General features: G+C 39.3%; 1 protein-coding gene and 2 non-coding genes across 14 annotated transcripts in view; 2 read left to right on the top strand and 1 right to left on the bottom strand.

Annotated features, from left to right (window-relative positions):
* SGMS2 (sphingomyelin synthase 2) overlaps nucleotides 1-19249 on the top strand; it is a 98709-nt gene that overhangs the window by 47530 nt on the left and 31930 nt on the right. The gene's annotated exons all lie outside the window — the stretch shown is intronic.
* TRNAG-CCC (transfer RNA glycine (anticodon CCC)) lies at nucleotides 10523-10595 on the bottom strand. Its single transcript has one exon. It is a non-coding gene; the product is annotated as a tRNA-Gly (tRNA).
* TRNAC-GCA (transfer RNA cysteine (anticodon GCA)) lies at nucleotides 12929-13000 on the top strand. Its single transcript has one exon. It is a non-coding gene; the product is annotated as a tRNA-Cys (tRNA).

Raw genomic sequence — 19249 nt, 5'->3', positions numbered from 1 at the left:
CTGTTATCTGTTAATACGTGGTAACTGTGGGAAGAAAATGTGGAGGAAGAAAAGGTGAAATCTCCCCAGGAGGACTCATGGGGAAGCAAATCCACCGCTCTTAGGGGGAAAAAAAAAGCCAGCACATTCCAGATTGTAAAAACAGATCAAGATCTCAGAAAATCTAGCAGCGTGGCTAAGATTGCCTGGAATAAAATCCCACCTCTCACCACTTGGTGGATTTCTGGGTCTCACTTCCTCATGCCTCACATGGAGGATTGATAATGATACCTACTCCATAAGTGGTTGTGCATATTAACCAGCTAATATTGGGGAAGCTCCAATCACATCCTCCACCCTCTAGGCAACTCCCTAAGTAAGCGGTGGGGGGGTGGGGAGGTCAATGGGGGCGGGTGAGGGTGGGAAAAGGTAGAACTGTGTTAGGGATGAAGGAACACCCAACGATAGGTGAGAACTTTTTAGGGATTTATCTATTCTTTTATCATGTTGAGAACTGCAATTATAGACACTGGAGCCTCATTTAAGAAACCTCTCCAAGGGTTTTCAGCATTTCTTACTTAGAAAATTATTTATATATCAAAAAACTACTGCTGGATTAGGCGGGTGCAGGAGGATATAATCATGGAGATTGGTTGGGGGTTTCCAGGGTATCTGAAGCTATATGCGTTTTTTGCTTTACTATTTTTTTATACCTGATGTTTTTTCCTCCTCTTTATGTAAGATACATTATAATTAAAAATGCAAGGAACTTCCCTGACATTCCAGTGGTTAAGACTCTGCCCTTCCAATGCAGGGGCGTGAGTTCAATCCCTGGTCTGGAAGCTAAGATCTCACATGGCCTTGCAGCGCAGCCAAAAAATTAAATAAAAATAAAAGTGTAGTCACACAGGGACTTCCCTGGTGGTTCAGTGGCTCCGCGCTCCCAATGCAGGGGCCCAGGTTCAATCTCTGTTCAGAGAACTAGAGCCCACATGCCACAACTAAGATTTTGCATGAAACAACTGAAGATCCTGCAAGCCATAACTAAACTACCCCACATGCTGCAGCAAAAATTCAAGAGCCTGTATGCTGCAACTAAGACCAGGAACAGCCAAATAAATAAATTTTTTTTAAAGATGCAGTCACACAAAGCATTCTAAGTTGGGTGAAATTTTGGAGTCTTGTACCCCATATGGAAATTATAATTATGCAGATACGTTGTTGGAAAAAGAAAGGTGCCTATGGTACTGTGGAGAAGGGTGCAACAGGGCTGGAGTCTCTCAGTGTGTGAGATGACACATTCATTCACAGCCATTCTAGCACCTCTGAACGCTGGGCACCTGGCTGGTGGCCAGTGACGTTGACGCACATCAGACATGGACTGTCCTCGCACCTTCTAAGCCAGCAGAGGGGAACCCCTGTGTAGGCTGCAAACTACAAACCCATAGGCTGGACGAAAGAAATGGGAGGAGCACTGGTAAAGCGAGAAAGTCCTGACATTAAATCCCAGTCTGATCTTTTAAGCGTTCTTGAATTTATTTTTTGAAAGGAAAGCAGAATGTTAGCAGATTGGATTGTGTTGTTGTACACTGGGCTACTGGCCCAGCAGTGGCTGGGTGATGGGAGAGAGTTGTGAAATTCAGAGTCATTCTTCTTCCTGAGTTTGCAGTCTGGTTCTGTCAGGTGGAGGAGTTTCCCAGGGAAGGATCCGCTGTGAAGTCAAAGTCAAGAGGAAGAACGAGATTACAGGAGTGGCTCTCTGGGCTGGCTCAAGAGCTCATCCTCATAGTCCACAGTAGGACATTAGTGTGTGTAAAGTGAAAGTGTTAGTCACTCAGTCGTGTCTGACTCCATGTGACCCCATGGACTGTAGCCTGCCAGGTTCCTCTGTCCATGGGATTCTCCAGACAAGCATACTGGAGTGGGTTGCCATGCCCTTCTGTAGGGGATCTTTCTGACCCAGGGACTGAACCCATGTCTCCTGCATTGCAAGCAGATTCTTTACTATCTGAGCCATCAGGGAAGCAACCAAGGCTAACTTTAGGATCCCTATAAAAAGTAAGAGAAAAACCCATTGCACTCTATAAAGTTTCTCACTTTCCCTTAAGCCACACTATATACAGTGCTTCATTCACTGAATTTTTCATTGAAGGTCGCTTTATTTCATATGGAGTCTTATACTTTGAATAATTTTCTGAGTGTAGAATGTGGACTTGGGGCAAATGCTTTTAAGTTTGACTTATTTGAAAAAGAACCGAAGTAATTAATGATTGAAGGATAGTTGATATACAATAATATTACATAAATTACAAGTGTACAGTAGAGTGAGTCACAATTTTTAAAGGTTATACTCCATTTATAGTTATTACAAAATATTGACTTTATTTTCTCTGTTATACAGTATATCCTTGTAGCTTATTTTATAACTGATATTTTGTTGTTGTTCAGTTGCTAAGTCGTGTCCGACTGTTTGCAACCCATGGACTGCAGCATACCCGGTTCCTCTGTCCTCCCCTATCTCCCAGAGTGTACTCAAATTCACGTCCATTGAGTCGGTGATCCTGTCTAACCATCTCATTCTCTGCTGCCCCCTTCTCCTTTTGCCTTCAATCTTTACCAGCATCAGGGTCTTTTCCAATGAGTTGGTTCAAGTGGCCAAACTACTGGAGCTTCAGCTTCAGAGACAGTCATTCCAATGAATATTCAATGTTGATTTCCTTTAGGATTAATTTCCATTAATTTAGATTCTCAGTCTTTCATCAGGAACCTTTATGTTATTTGATGGAAAACTGTATTAACCATTATTCATAAAAGCTTACTGAACATATGTAACTTCTTTTCAAAAACAGAGGAAGCCATAAATGTCTCAAATAATTCAAATAAATTTTGGAGTTCACTTATTTTGCTTATTTGTTGCAAAAATGTTTGCAGTAGGAATTTGTGATCTTGATTACTAAAGTTCTGACCAAACAAATTACCTCAGTTTATTGAGGGTGCAGATGTGAGCTTAGTAATTTTCACCTTAGCTAACACATTTCCTTGCCTTTCCTTACGCTCCAATGATTTATTTAATCAAAAGTTAAGGAAACATTGTTTACCTCTTTATTTCAAAGAAGCACACTAGCCTTTAGAGGTCTCTGCATTCTTTCAGTGCACTGATCAACTGGTGCGGCTCGGATAAAGTCACACCTGAAATGCTGGAACTCTCCCTACGCTGATGACATGGTTGTTTTTACGTAAGAAGTCCTTCCCCCTAGCCCAGTAAATTCAAGGACCGGCTCAAATACTGGTCCAGCCTCATTTAACACCACGTCACCTGTAGAAAAAGGTAATCATTCCTTCCTCTGTGGTTCTCTGTACTCCTCCAACACTTGGTGTTTCCAATGTAATTAGATGAAGGAAATCTTTTTTTTTTTTCTTCCTTTTTACTTTTTTTGAATTTTATTTTTTTGCTTTAAAGTTTTCATTTTGAATTGGTATATAGCTGATTAGCAATGTTGTGGTATTTACAGGTGAATAAGGAAGGGACTCAGCCGTACATATACATGTATCCATTCTCCCCAAGCCTGCATCCCAGCAAGACTGGCACATACCATTGAGTAGAGTTCCATGTGCTATATAGTAGGTCCTTGTAGATGAAGGAAATACTGCTTAAAAGCTTACTACATGCTGTCCATCAGAGGCTTTCTTTTTTTTGCCTCAAGGAGTTAATATCATGGGGGTCAGAACATGCTGCCCTAAAATATGGCATGTGAGTTCAGTCGTGTCCGACTCTTTGTGACCCTGTGGACTGTAGCCCGCCAGGCTCCTCTGTCCATGGGAGTCCCCAGGCAGGAATACTGGAGTGGGCTGCCATTCCCTTCTCCAGGGGACCTTCACCCCTCGGATGGGTTCTTGACCTCTGAGCCACCAGGGAAGCCCTGGGATCTTCTTTTGCTACTAGCTCTTTTGTCCCTGGCACTTCTGTAGCTAGATATCTGCCAAATATCTCATTCTCATTTGAAAACTTCATGATTATTAAATATAATGTTTAAGTACTTCTGTGGATTTTCTTGCTACTGAAATCTTTGCACTAAATCTTCTTTGACCTCCAGAATACCATGTATAAGAGTTTTAATCATGATACAGGAATATACAGTCAAAAGGCAAAGTAAAAAATGGTGAAATTATCACACACAAAGCACCCCAGAGGTAAAGGTTGGTTTGTGTCTTAACAGGCTGTAGTTATAAATTGGCATTTGTGTTTCAGTGGGAACTTCACAGAAGGGTACACTAGGTTTTGTAACCTCCCGGGAAGATGAGTGCAGTGTTTGACTATGCATTTCTGGGTCCAGGAATTGTAGCAGGAAAGATTTCTTGGCATGTATGTAAGCGGGCTGCTGAAAAATTATATGGAAAGCGGGTGTTGCATGTGAAGGGAACATTAAGCATTAAACATTAACAGAAATTAAACAACTTTGTCTGGAAACAGGGTTTAGGGAAAGGGAAAAAAGTGAGTCTCAAAGTGGGCCTGAAAAGGAAGGCAGAAGCCAGATTATGAAGGTCCTTTTAAGCTGTGTTACCTGACAGAAGGACACACCAGCATCTAAGAAGCAGTCCAGAGAAAAAAGATAATTAGGGAAAGGTGATCTGACCAGATATTTGTTATTAAGGAAATAAAATTTATTTTGTTTACCTATAATGGCATTAGTTTTTGTTTTTTTTTTTTAAAGATAACCTCAAAGAGGCGTACTGAAATATTTACAAGTGAAATGATGTTTGGGATTGTTTCCAAAAAAAAAAAAAAAAAAACCTCAGGGTAGAGGATAGTTGGAATAGCTTTCCCATGATGATCATGGTAACTGATGAGGTTTGCTATACTGTTCTCTCTGCTTTAAATACAAAATTTGAAAAAATTTCTATTATAAGGTGTTCTTGTTTTTAAGCGAAAATGAGCAATGGGCTTTTGGCCAATAGAAGCCATTCGAGGGCTTTACAGGAGCCAATAAAGCAGGAAATGGACTGGGAACAAAACCAGAGAGGGAGGGCGTGCTGCATGAAGTACTGGTTTACTCCTTTCCCAGTGAGTGTCTGTGGGGCTCCAGTTTTCCCTTCTGCAAGATTATTCATGTCTTCTTAGTAGCCTGTTCCTGATTGCCCACTTCCTCTTAATAGCAATACTTTCACTGTGTATCCAGCAGTCCAAAGTACTCGTAGTGCTCCATATACCTAGTACCCAACTCGGCTTTCTTTTTATTCTTTATTTTTATTTTTTAGCTGTGCCACACAGCATGCGGAATCTCATTTCCCCAACTAGGGATAGAACCTGTGCCCGCTGCAGTGGAAGTGCGGAGTCTTAACCATTGAACCACCAGAGAAGTCCCAGCTTTTTTTTTGTTGTTGTTATTAAAAATATTTTTTAAATGTATCTTTCTGGTAGATAAATTGAATCCATTAGAAATTTGTTGTGGCTATTGATGTGTTTGGACTCATTCATGCTTTCTATAAGGAAAGGTGTTTGTGAGCTGAACTAAGCTCACAAGAGTTTAAGAGATAAGAGTTAGGTAAGATAGATTCAGGATTAAAGAGGATGGGACGTGGGCTGACTGTCTGGGGAGCAGAAGAAGGAATTTGAAGCTGAGAGGTTTGCTAAGGTTTTATTTCAGTTCAGTTCAGTCGCTCAGTCGTGTCTGACTCTTTGTGACCCCATGAATCGCAGCACGCCAGGCCTCCCTGTCCATCACCAACTCCTGGAGTTCACCCAGACTCACATCCATCAAGTCAGTGATGCCATCCAGCCATCTCATCCTCTGTCGTCCCCTTCTCCTCCTGCCCCCAATCCCTCCCAGCATAAGAGTCTTTTCCAATGAGTCAACTCTTCGCATGAGGTGGCCAAAGTACTGGAGTTTCAGCTTTAGCATCATTCCCTCCAAAGAACACCCGGGGCTCATCTCCTTTAGAATGGACTGGTTGGATCTCCTTGCAGTCCAAGGGACTCTCAAGAGTCTTCTCCAACACCATGGTTCAAAAGCATCAATTCTTCGAGATCAGCTTTCTTCACAGTCCAACTCTCACATCCATACATGACCACTGGAAGAGCCATAGCCTTAACTAGATGAACCTTTGTTGGCAAAGTAATGTCTTTGCTTTTCAATATTCTATCTAGGTTGGTCATAACTTTTCTTCCAAGGAGTAAGTGTCTTTTAATTTCATGGCCACAGTCACCATCTGCAGTGATTTTGGAACCCCCAAAAATAAAATCTGACGCTGTTTCCACTGTTTCCCCATCTATTTCCCATGAAGTGCTGGGACCAGATGCCATGATCTTTGTTTTCTGAATGTTAAGCTTTAAGCCAACTTTTTCACTCTCCACTTTCACTTTCATCACTAAAAGAGGCTTTTTAGTTCCTCTTCACTTTGCCATAAGGGTGGTGTCATCTGCGTGTCTGAGGTTATTGATATTTCTCCCGGCAATCTTGATTCCAGCTTGTGCTTCTTCCAGCCCAGCGTTTCTCATGATGTACTCTGCATGTAAGTTAAATAAGCAGGGTGACAATATATCGCCTTGGCGTACTTCTTTTCCTGTTTGGAACCAGTCCACTTCAGTATTCTTGCCATGAACAGTATGAAAGGTTTTATTTACCCTGTAAATAACCCTCCTGCATGCGTGCTCAGTCGTGTCTGACTCTTTGTGACCCCATGGACTGTAGCCGGCCAGGCTCCTCCGTCCATGAGAATTCCCAGGCAAGAATACTGGAGTGGATTGCCATTTCCTTTTCCAGGGGAACCTTCCCAACCCAGAGATCAAACCCAGGGATCAGACCCAAGTCCCCTGCATTGCAGGTGGATTATTTACCTCTAAGCCACAGGGAAGGCCCTCTCACCCACAAATGAAATTCACTCATGTCCTTTAAAGATACCCCTCATCAGCCCATCATCCCTTTTGACATTCTTAAGATGTGCCTTACTTTAGAGTATAGAAACATATTAACTGGAATGTCATTTTTGCTCTTGTTCAGTATAAGCCTTGGAAATGGGCTCCCAGTCTTCTAATATCTTTATTACTGCATATTATGCTCCAGGAGATGTTAGAAGAAAAAAAGACAAAACCAAAAAACCTTCAAAGTCAGAATATGAGAAACTTCTAGACTGTTACTTTGTTTCAATTTTTAAAAAATATTTTAGGGCTTCCCTCATAGCTCAATTGGTAAAGAATCTGCCTACAATGTGGGAGATCCTGGTTTGATTCCTGGGTTGGGAAGATCTGCTGGAAAAGGGATAGGCTACCCACCCCAGTATTCTTGGGCTTCCGTGGTAAAGAATCAGCTGGTTCAGCTGGTAAAGAATCTGCCTGCAATGGGGGAGACCTAGGTTCAATCCCTGGTTTGAGAAGATCCCCTGGAGACGAAAAAGGCTACCCACTCCAGTATTCTGGCCTGGAGAATTCCATGGACTGTATAGTCCATGGGGTCACAAAAATTTGGACATGACTGAGTGACTTTCACTTTCACTTTGATAGCATGTTTTTAAAAGACAGTTTCGAATGAGTAATCTTTATGTAGACTCATCAACGAAAATTGCATTTAATGGAAATAAGATTAAATATGGAGTTACATCTTTTAGTTTCCGGATGCTAATTGAGCATTGAGTTTATAGCGTTTCCTGACTACTTTTTAGCATGAGGTTCGGGTTCAGAGAATGCTTTTAATCATCCTGTGTTTTTTCTAAACCTGCTTCACTCTGTAGAAAACAGTGACCATAGTTCATTCCCAAGGATAGACCAGTGCTAAACTGAATAGAATGATTTTCTATTTGTTACTGATCTGTGGAGCTTGGCATTTAAAAAAGACTTCTACATTAAAAAAAAATTGTTTTCAGTTTTCATCTGTGTACCCTAGACATTTAAAGTTTGTAAGATATATATATGTCTTCCCTCATCTCCCATTTTATGTTCATTATTTGAATTTTCTTTTCACTTTTACTTCTATCTGATACACAGTTTAGGGCTTACTAAACTTCAAATGTATTTCAGACTCTTCTCTAATTTGTAAAATTTGTTTTTATTGCTCATTCGTGTTTTTAAGTGGCTTCTGGGTAGAAGGGGGAGGGTAGGAGTTACTTAATCAGAAATCTCTTGAGGACAGGAGCCAGCCTTCTGCTACCTTCCTGAGCACTTAGAGCCGAATTCCACACACAACAGAAAGCCAGAAATAATTCTCTGTTCTGATTGGCCAACCATTCATCTGCCTCATCTAAGCTTTCAGCAGTGGGGACAACATTGACTACATATCTAACCCTCAAGTATTGCTTATCTTGAGATTGGTCATCGTTTCATTAAATAATTTTTTTGATATCTGTAGTTTCTCTTTTCCTTATTTAAGATAAAATATAATTTCTGCATCAAAACTCAAACTGAGTTCTGAATCCTTATTGGCTATGTGACAGCTTCAACTTTTCTGTTCCCACATAATATTTTTGTTTTTAATCTTCCTGTGTTTATAATATCGCATTTTTAACCTTTTCTTCTTAAAAGCCTCATGTGGGTTAAACCTTTCTTTAAAGAGTGTACTGGGGTGATCAGTTTTTTAAAAGTTCATTATGACCAAGAGAACTAGAATACTTGACACATATATACATTATTTGAATCTATTAGAAATGGAAAAGAACTCAAAGGCAAAAATCTACTCTCGAGTATGTAGGGGAGCATCTTCAGTGGGATTCCTTTTTAGTTTCAAGACGTTTTATTTGTACAGGTTTCTAGAAGCTGTTTACTGTGATCGAGTTTCAGCAAGTTGGAACATAGGTGTTCTTGATATTCATTTGACTTGATGGGGTACTGATTTTTTTCCCACATAATGAGTGTTCATTTAAAAATTTAAAATAGAATATTGCTTCATAAGCTTGGTGATCTTACTTTAAACATCCCTCTTATTTTAGTTTTATTCATAGCACTTGAAATTTTTTTATTGTTGTTGTAGTACAACATTAGCAGAATTTAAACTCTGTGAAAGAAGTGACTTTTAAAAAACTGTTGTGTCCCTACAACAGCCCCTAATACAGAGTATGTACTCACTAAATATTGTTGAATCAACAATTATCTTTGCTCTTAGGCAGTAAAATAAAAATATGCTGCTTACTTATTTTTTCAACACAAAAAGGTAAAAAGGGAAGTAAATGTTCCATATAATATCACCTTTCTAGTAACTAGTTTATTTATGCATAGCAGTTTTCCCCCACAGTAAAAAATTGTGCTATATATACCATTTTGTAACTTTCTTCACCTAACATTGTATTAGTATGATGATATTTTATTGTATGGGCTTCCCTCGAGGCTCAGTGGTAAAGAACCCACCTGCCAGTGCAGGAGATGTGGTTCGATCCCTGGTTTGGGAAGATCCCCTGGAGGAGGAAATGGCCCCATACTCCAGTATTCTTGCCTGGGAGACCCCATGGACAGAGGAGCCTGGTGGGCTACAGTCCATGGGGTTGCAAAGAATCAGATATGACTTAGCGACTGAACAGCAACAATTTTATTGTACAAGTAGTATTTATAATATAACTAGAATCCCAGGGACGGTGGAGCCTGGTGGGCTGCCATCTATGGGATCGCACAGAGTCAGACACGACTGAAGCGACTTAGCACCAGCAGCAGTCCCATCTTGATAGATAATGTGATTTGAGTTGTATAGGTTCAGAATCACTGATCTGCAATTTAAAAATCTAAACTTCTAAAAATAAAAAGGCGCTTTGGTTCCTCCTTCCCTCCTCCTCTTGATAACCCAAGTCAGTGTCAATATATCCCTATGTCTCATTCAGATATATTACTGTTTGAATAGAGCCATATGACCTAATATGTGCTGTATATATGTGCTAAATCACTTAGTCGTGTCTGACTCTCTGCAGCCCCATGGACTATAGCCCACCAGGCTCCTCTGTCCATGGGATTCTCCAGGCAAGAATACTGGAGTGGGTTGTCATTTCCTTCTTCAGTGGCTCTTCTTGACCCAGGGGTCGAACCTGGGTCTCTTGCATTGCAGGTAGATTCTTTATGTCTGAGTCACCGGAGAAGCTCACAACAAAGCCAAACTCCACCAAATAACAGGAAAAAGATTTTCAACAGTGCTTAAATACACAGGCTTCCTAAAACATTTGTGTTGCACAAAATTTACCAATATTCACCCAGAGGGCTTGGAGATTTGCTAAATGACTGGCTGGTTTTCTTTTGTGAGAGAATGAATGACATCCATTATATGGGAATTTATAAAGCAGTCTTCACCCTTCTTGGGAATAAACCCTGCAGAAGATATCACACTTTAGTACAGTGACGTCTGTTTTGAAAGTTGAACACTAAGTAAAGACTAATTTAATTGTGAGTTTACTTCAAGTTAGGATTGTAACATCCAAAAAATAATTACTGGTTGACCAGGCTTTCTCTACAGCAACGATACTGCAGACTTGTCCAAAATGCAAAATTCTACACATATACTGAAAAAAAAATTTTATCTGGCTGTGCCAGGTTTTAATTGCAGCATTTAAACTTTCAGTTGCAACATGTGGGATCTAGTTCCCTGACCAGGAATCGAACCTGGATCCCCTGCATTGGGAGCGCAGAGTCTTAGCCACTCGACCACCAGGGAAGTCCCTAAACATATGCTTTTTATTGCAGTTAATTGAGGCTGAGTGAAGACATGAAACAAAGATTTCAGTGGACAAATATTTCTGTGAAAATAACAGCAACAGCTATACATGGTTTCCAATACTTTTAGCTATTGGTATAAAATGACACATTGGTAATGAAAATATTTTTAAATGTGGACTATACACAGATGTAGGAAGGAAAAAATCTCATACTCCTACCACTTGGACAACCGTTCCTAATGTTTTAGTGTACTTGTGCTCTGACTTTTCTGTAGATGCATTTTTTGCATACTTGAAATTATACAAAACAAAATACCTTTTTAAAGAACAGAAGCACATTTTCCCTGTTAACTCTGTCAACACTCTTATAGTTAAAATCACCATTAGCATTTTCCTGATTATTTGTTGTTGTTCAGTTGCTAAGTTGTGTCCCACTCTTTGCAACCCCTTGAAGCACTCCAGGCTTCCTTCCTTCACTGTCTCCTGGAGTTTTCTCAAATTCATGTCCATTGAGTCAGTGATGCTGTCTAACCAACAATGATTAATATGGAAAATTAGAAAATACAATCAAAATAAAAAAGTTAAAATTACCCATAAATTCATTAAGCAGTATTAATATATGGTATATTTCCTTCAGAGTTTTAAAAATATGTATGTAACATACATCTTTACATTGCTGAAATCATATTGTATTTTCTTCATCATTAAAATCTTAAACATAATATTTATAAACTGAGAATACAGTTGCATCTATTAATAGATATATAGGTAAATACTTTTGTCACAGAAAATTTGGAGAAAGTAGGCAAGAAACAGAGGAAAAGAAAATAATTGGTAAATCCCACAACCAACATTAACACCTTACCTTCTTTAGGGTGTATTTATTAACTTGTTTTTTTTAAAATGTCATGCATTTAAATTTTTATGAAAATAAAAATATGTTGCTGTTTTTTAAACAGAAAGTATAATGTATTTCAGTCATGTCTGACTTTGCAACCCCATGGACTGAGGATCAGTTTTTCCAGGCAAGAATACTGAAGTGGGTTACCATTACCTTCTCCAGGGGATCTTCCCGACCCAGGGATTGAACCCAGTCTCCCACACTGCAGACAAACTCTTTACTGTCTGAGCCACCAGGGAAGCCCTAATGTATTTCTTGGATCCTTCAAAATGTCTGCTGTAGACATTTAGATTGCTTTAATGTTTAACCAAATATATTTTTGGATAATGTTTTTTTCTGTATTTAAAACTGTTCCAAAATAAATTCTCAGTAGTAGTTAATATGTCAAGAAGTGTAAGCATTTTTAAAACTCATGTGCTTAAAAAGAGAGAGATTTTCATAAAAATTGTACAGTTTATGATCCTTATTGTATTTTTTATGCTTCTTTTTGATTATAGCTTAAATTACATTTTAATAGGCTTTGTTTCAAGGTAACTTTCCAGTGTTCTTATCCATGGGTTACAATAGAGTAAAAGCTTGTGTATTTAATCTGTCAGTGAAACATTCTGTAGGAAGTTTCTGTTATTAGTAATTGGGAGACATTTAGTCACAGGAATTCTTTTCTTAGGATTTGTCAGAGGAGGTGTAGAAAATAAGGAAATGAACTCTGGCTATGAGATGGAGCCGCAGAATTTTATATTCTACTTCTATTTCCTTTCCTGACCATTCTTCACTCACTGCATGGATAAACCAGCAGAAATCATTCTCTGTTTCTCTTGTCTTTTTCCAAGTTCTTCTAGTGGCTTTTGAGGGTGTACTTCAGGGATTGGGTTCATCAAATCACCTGCCCTTACTGCAAAGATTGTGGAAACGAAAAGCCGATTTAATATGCAAAGAAAGAAAGATGAAAGCCAAGGCCCTACATGAAAGCCAAGGCCCTACGTGAAAACCTTGATTAAACAGATCATCATAATTAAAGGATTTTACATGTTACTTGTAGTGAATCTATCTATAATGAATAATATAGCCAGATATAGATATAATATAGATCATATAAATACATGCTAAATGACATATTTTTGTTTATTTACATATGATAACTAACCATTTGTGCTAAATAGAATATCTGATTGTTTCATATGCTGACTTAATTGTGGTTGTATTTACTACTGCTCGGGGCTTCCTAGGTGGCTCGGGCTTCCCTTGTGGCTTAGTTGGTAAAGAATCCGCCTGCAATGTGGGAGACCTGGGTTTGATCCCTGGGTTAGGAAGATCCCCTGGAAAAGGGAAAGGCTACCCACTCCAGTATTCTGGCCTGGAGAATCCCATGGACTGTACAGTCCATGGGGTCTCAAAGAGTCAGACACGACTGAGTGACTTTCACTCACTCGCTCCCAGGTGGCTCAGATGGTAAAGAATCTGCCTGCAATGCAGAAGACCCAGGTTCAATCCCTGGGTTGGGAAGATCCCCTGGAGAAGAGCATGGCAACACCCTCCAGTATTGTTGCCTGGAGAATTCCATGGACAAAGGAGCCTGGCAGGCTACAGTCGGTGGGGTTGCAAAGAGTCAAACACAACTGATTGACTAACACTTTCACTTATCTTTCTTTACAATTGCTCAGATAGAAATGTTTCAGTAAAGGTAGTCCCCATACTTTCAAAGTTATGTTTCTGTTTAACAGTGTCAGCTCCCCCTTCACTCCCCATCCCTACCACACTTTTTTCTGTCCAAATCCTTGGAGCTCTCCTGGTTTTGCTGAGAAGGACTGATGCTCACTCACCTCCAGTGCCCCTCTGCACTCCCCAAGCTGTAAGTGCCCTTTTATGGGACATACTCTGGGCCCCTAGAAGCCATTTGAGTCAGCTCTGATACCTATACTTTTCTATATTGTTTTTGTCTTTTCAGGGTTCCTTGTAAAAACTCTGACTCATTTTCTTGTATCTTTCTTTCCAAACTCTTTTCTCTCTTTATCTAATTACCTCCTGGAGGGACAGCTTGGGTATCTTAGAACAAAATTTCTCGTGTTATGGTATTTCTAAAAGAAATACAAAATAGAACTGTGTATTCTGTTCCGGACTTTTGTTTAAGGGAAACGGGCAGTTGGCTAAGGGTTAAGGGTTACTACAAAACCAATGGTATGTAGATACTCACTCAGATATGGTCTTTATCATCCCAACAGCCACCTACGCTTTGTGGTAGAGGGTTCAAGCTCCATACAGGGAACATTTAGTAGAACAGGCAAGAGAAGACACATTTGTTGATGAGACTTCGCAACTTTCCAACTTTTACCTCTGAACAGCCTCGTTTTCCTTAGCAGACCATGTCTGTTGGCAGTTATTCTGAATATCCAACTATTTACTAATATTTCATAAAATAATATTTAAATGCTGTGATGTATAAACCAAATTTCTTTTTATTTTCTTCAAGTGAGTTTTTTTAATATGCAAACTTTCTGGTGAAAATTAAAGAAATAAACAGTTTGTGCCGTCTCTTCTTTTCCTTAATTTATTAGGATAAGTAAAAATTCAGTAGATAAATATTTTAGAGATCTATTTCAAATCCCAATTCTAACATTCACTGGCTTTCCTCAAACTTGCTAAACGTGGCATTGTTAGACTCAGGATTTTCATCTTTTATGTTACTCTTGCCTTTTCTCCAAGGGTGCCATTCCTTGTGTTGGAGTTATTTGCAGAAACCAAAGCCAAGGTTGGAAACATTGGTCAAATAAGTGCTTTTGAGCAAGAAATAATTTACTGAAATACAACATAGTAGTTTAAGTTCTGGAAGCCAAGTGTAGTGACCTTAATGGCCCTGGAGAAAGTATTCCTTTTTATAGCCTCATACCATTTGAAAGCAGTGGCTTATTCGGCCAGTCATGCAAAAGAACCTTTTTGTGGTTGGCATAAGAGAATGAGAAATGGAGGCTTTATACAGGCTTCTCTTGGCTCTTCCATGCCTGCTTTCCTCTCCTACTTTTTCCTTTCCTTATATGACACTGTGCTCTGCCTTGAGGACACCGGATGGGCTACAGCACCGGACTTGAAGAGCTGTCTAGCCCTCCTGCTCTCCTTGCCCTCTGCCAAAGCCTGGAGAACACCACACCCCAACTGCAGCAAGCAGATGGGACCAACCTGCTGAGGGTGCAGACTCTAGAACCTCCCTTTTCCTTCATTTTTCAGTGTTTTAATTCTTGCTAACAGGAAGTGTTCCCCTTCGTCTCTGAGGCTGTTTTAAGCTATTTCTTGTTTTGTTGACACAGTGCACTAAGCAGAAATATAGTAACAAGGAACCCATTGTATTTTAAATGCATATTAAAATGTCTGATTCTAGACTTTAGACCTCTACAAGGAAATTGTGCTCAAGTGTACCCAGGTGCCCTTCCTACAGCAGCCCTGGGGATGAGTAAGCTTCCTGTTCTTAGGCATTTGCCTCTGTTTACAACTATAAAGTGTGCTAACCACAGCCCCAGGTTAAATGTTTGTTCTGAAGTCTCCCCTTTGCCTCCACCCTAGAGCAGGATTTTTTAACTCCTTCCTATAGATTCTTGCTTAAAGACGACTTCATTCAAATCTCCAAGTGCTAAGACTTTCTTCTAATGTATTCATAAACATCAAGCAAAGTTCCAAGATGTCAGTTTTTTAAAAACTCATTTAAATAGCCGATTAATTATTTTATGCAAACTTTTTGAAATTGTATAAATCAGACACCAAGTTTGGTCATGACATGGTAAAGGGAGAAATCAAAAGATATTTTAAAATAATCTGAAAGGCATGTAGTAAAGGAGCTTTATTAAAGGAAAGAGTTATGAAATTATTTTGAAGAAACTGTTCTTTTTTTCCTTCTCACAGTTTTCCTAGAGTAAGAGACTACGCTTCCAAATCTAGAAAGTTTGTTGTTGTTTATGTTGACGAAATATGCTGTTGACTTTGTGATCTCTTTATTTATTTAGAATGAGATCTCTAATATGGTTTAGAAAATGTATGTTTTAGAGAGTATAAGGTTAAGCTGTTAGACCCAGCTTCTGCTTTGCTCTCAGACCAGCCACTGTTAGAAGAAAATATAAGTTCCACTCTCTTTTGAAAATATTAAATGGAATGTGTTTTTTATGATTTTTAGAAACCTCTCACTTGAGTAGGTAATCTGTGCAGACTCCTACTACAGAGTAATAATTATTAAAACCTCCGGGAATCAGTTTCTAGGTGTGTAAATCTTTGGGGTATATACGGAAGCTAGAGATGAAGCAGCAGATAATTACCACTGTTGTTCAGTTAGGCTGTTAGCCTTAACCTTTCTGATACAGCCCCCAGGGTGTTTCTGCTAAGCTGGTGCTTTCCACTTTGTTTGACCATTAAACAAGGAGCAGGTGGTACCAGTTAGCGCGGAATAATTCTCTGACCAAACACCTCTTGGACAGGGTTGCTCGGAAATTAATAGAATCACAGTTCAGGGTGTTAAAGGTACAAATGTCTGTTTAAATTATCAGGAAGGTCTTTGCTTGCCTGCTGCAGTAGATGTAAGCATTTTACCACAAATACCAGACTTCAACCCTCTTTACTTATTCCCCAGGGTCCTGGGTTTATCATGCGGGCTGTAAATACATAAAGGGGTGGGAAGCAGAAGTTTCCTGCCTTGTTCTTTCTTCTAAACCCTGCAGACGCGCAGGCAAAGGAGGGAGAACCCACCTGGAAAGCCCACCCACCCTCACCCTCCAGAAATTGTCTGAACTCCTAGATGTATCAGGAATGGAGGCGGGGAAAGGGGCTTGGGGCAGACATCATCCAGTATTTGGGAAAAACATGTGTTCCCCCACTCTACCCCTTAACTCTGAGAACCTCTGCTTTAGATCCCCAAGAAACATAAAGGATTATTTAAAATATTCCCTAGCTTTGGACCTTGTTTTATAGCCCTCTTCTATCTTCAGGGTCTCATCTGTCTGTCTGATTACTTATCTAATCTGTCCATCTACTTGCTCATTCCCCTATTTATACCAGGGATTGTTAAAATTGTCTTTCCCTGGGACTCCACCTCTAAGATTCCTCTCCTGGAATTGAATCTAATCTTTGGAGTTCTCCAGCCATCAATAAAAAGATGAACAAGAAATAGAAGACAAGATTGAAAACATCCTATGGAACACTTTGCACAGCAGATTTTAGTGAAGGTACTTTATTCTATCAAACTGAGTGACATCAGAAACAGTTACTGCTGGCTGAGTGCGGCACCGCCCTGTGGACAGACCCCAGATGATCACTTCTTGTGAAATACCCCGAGTCCAAATTTATTGTTTTCAAATTTGCACAGCTAATATTTGCTCTGTGTCAATAAATATTCATTTCAACAAGTATTAAACTACCTCGCCAGTTAAAGTGACCAATTTTTTTTAAATAGTGAGAAAGAAAACAGACCCTCACTTTTCCCCCTTGAGGTCCAACTCATAGTAAATTTTGATGAATTCTGTTAGAAAACCCATCTGTTTTTTGTCACTTCATCTTATTTACTTATCAGTTTATTTTTGGAGCACAGTTTACACAAATTTTGTTAAACAGTTTGCATTTTATTGGCGGGTTCTTGATCCTGTCTGTAGAAAACTTTAAAATGTATGTTATTTCAGTCACTGCTGAGGAAGTGCTCAGCTGGTAAATAACAACACTTTAAAGGGATAAGTGAGCCTGCAATATATAATAATAGAACATGGGTCAGTCTTTGGTTTCTAAGTCTTTAGAAACTATGTGTCTTGATGGGCTATAGCTTTTTTTTTTTTTTTTTTAAGAGTACAGCTTAATTGAGTTATGACTTTCATCCTATAAAATGTATGTGTTTTAAGCATATCGTTGAATGATTTTTAGTAAATTTACAGAATTGTGCAGCCACCATCATGATCTAATTTTAGAACATTTCCGTCACCCCAAAAAGAAAATGGCAGCCTATTTGTAGTCTCTCTCCATTCCTACCAGCAACCACCACTGATAGGCTGAGTCTTCCTCTTATAACAACTAGTTATAGAACTAAAGTTGTCTAGTCTATCTTAGTGTGGGATAGCAAATTAGTACCAGAAATCAAAATGTTTATTCTCTACCCAAGCATCACTCTCCCCGAGTTCAGAATTACAGTCATTACAGTAGCTGCTTATTTAATTCTTGTCTTTTAAATTAAGTTTTTTTTCCCAGTCCATTCTCAGAATAGTGTCACAAAGCTACCTTCCAGGCCTTCCCATTCCCCTGATTTAAATCTGTCACTCTTATACAGATGTGGGACCTGTAAGGGTCTGGCAAAGATGCCTTTCCATGTAACTTCTGTTGGGAAAGTATTTCACAAATATATATGATCATTTTTTTATTAATTAAACAGTGAGTCTTCTTTTCAGTTTTCAAGAACTTGTTAGTAAAAATATTTAGCAAATTTTATGGGCATTTCTGAAATAGAATGCCATGATTCACAAGGCACCCTTGTTTCTGTAATCATACTAACTAACGCCTATCCATTTTAGGCAGGAGGATTTTTACAAGTAAATTAAGCTCTAAGAATGTTAGTAAGGAAAAGCTAAGATGTCTTGGTCTCTGAAAAAACTTTTATAGGCGTGAAATTTCTTAGCTAAACTGGGATCCTGTTAACATAGCAATATATCTATATTATAAATTTATTATAGTGGTGTGTTTGTTACAGTACTTATAATTAAAAGGGAAATATGGGTAACAGGGAAATACTTCATAGGCTCCTCCCCTCTCCCCTCAAGAGAGGTGATTTATATATTAAATTTTTTTTCTAAGTTTATATTAATTTCTTCAAAATTATAAAGATTTAAAAATAACTATATTTTCTGGAGACTTTCCTATGTGTTTATGCATCTCTCCTTTTTTTTTAAAAAAAGCTTGTAACTGATTGTCTCGATCTTTTTCACTGACTATATTGTTGACCTCTGTGACAGAACAGGGGCTCCTGAGATCGAATTCCTGGTTCAGATCTGAGCTCTGCCACTTCCTACCTGTCTGATCTTGAGCACTTCACATGATCTCAACTTCTTTTCTTTAAAATATTTCCTGGGATTTCCCTGGTGGTCCCGTGGTTGAGAAAACCGCCTTGCAATGCAGGGTAGGTTCGGTAGGTTTGATCTCTGGTCGGGGAACTAAGATCCCACATGGCCTGGAGCAACTAAGCCCACATGCTGCCTGTGCACGCTGGAGCCCACGTACCACAACCCCTGAGCCTGCTTGCCATCACTAGAGAGTCCATGTGCCATGCTGAAAGATCCCGAGTCATGCAAGGAAGAACCGTGTGCACAACTAAGACCCAACACAGCTAATGAATAAATATTTAAAAATATTTCCTAATGTTGTTCTAAGGATTAATTATATAATACCCAAAGCACAGTACCCGACACACATTTGCGAACTATGATGTTGTGTCCATTTTATTCTACAGCTTGACTTTTTCATGGCTTTATGGTGACATTGGGGTTTTTTTTTTTTCTTTTTTAGATTTTATTGATTGATTGGTTGATTTCCATGCCAGGTCTCGGTTGCTGCACAGGCTACTCTCGAACTGTTGTGTTCAGGCTTCTCACTGTGGTGGCTTCTCTTGTGGAGCACAGGCTCTAGGGTATGCAGGCTTCAGGAGTTGCCCGTGTGAGCTCAGGAGGTACAGCTCCCAGGCTGCAGAGTACAAGGTTGGTAATTGTGGGGCAGGCCGTTAGTTGCTCTGTGGTATGTGGGGTCTTC

This window comes from Bos indicus, chromosome 6 (genome assembly GCF_029378745.1).
Source record: "Bos indicus isolate NIAB-ARS_2022 breed Sahiwal x Tharparkar chromosome 6, NIAB-ARS_B.indTharparkar_mat_pri_1.0, whole genome shotgun sequence".
NCBI classification, from domain to species: Eukaryota; Metazoa; Chordata; class Mammalia; order Artiodactyla; family Bovidae; genus Bos; species Bos indicus.
The sequence above is the reverse complement of the archived record's forward strand: the minus strand, read 5'-3'. Positions and strand labels throughout refer to the sequence as shown.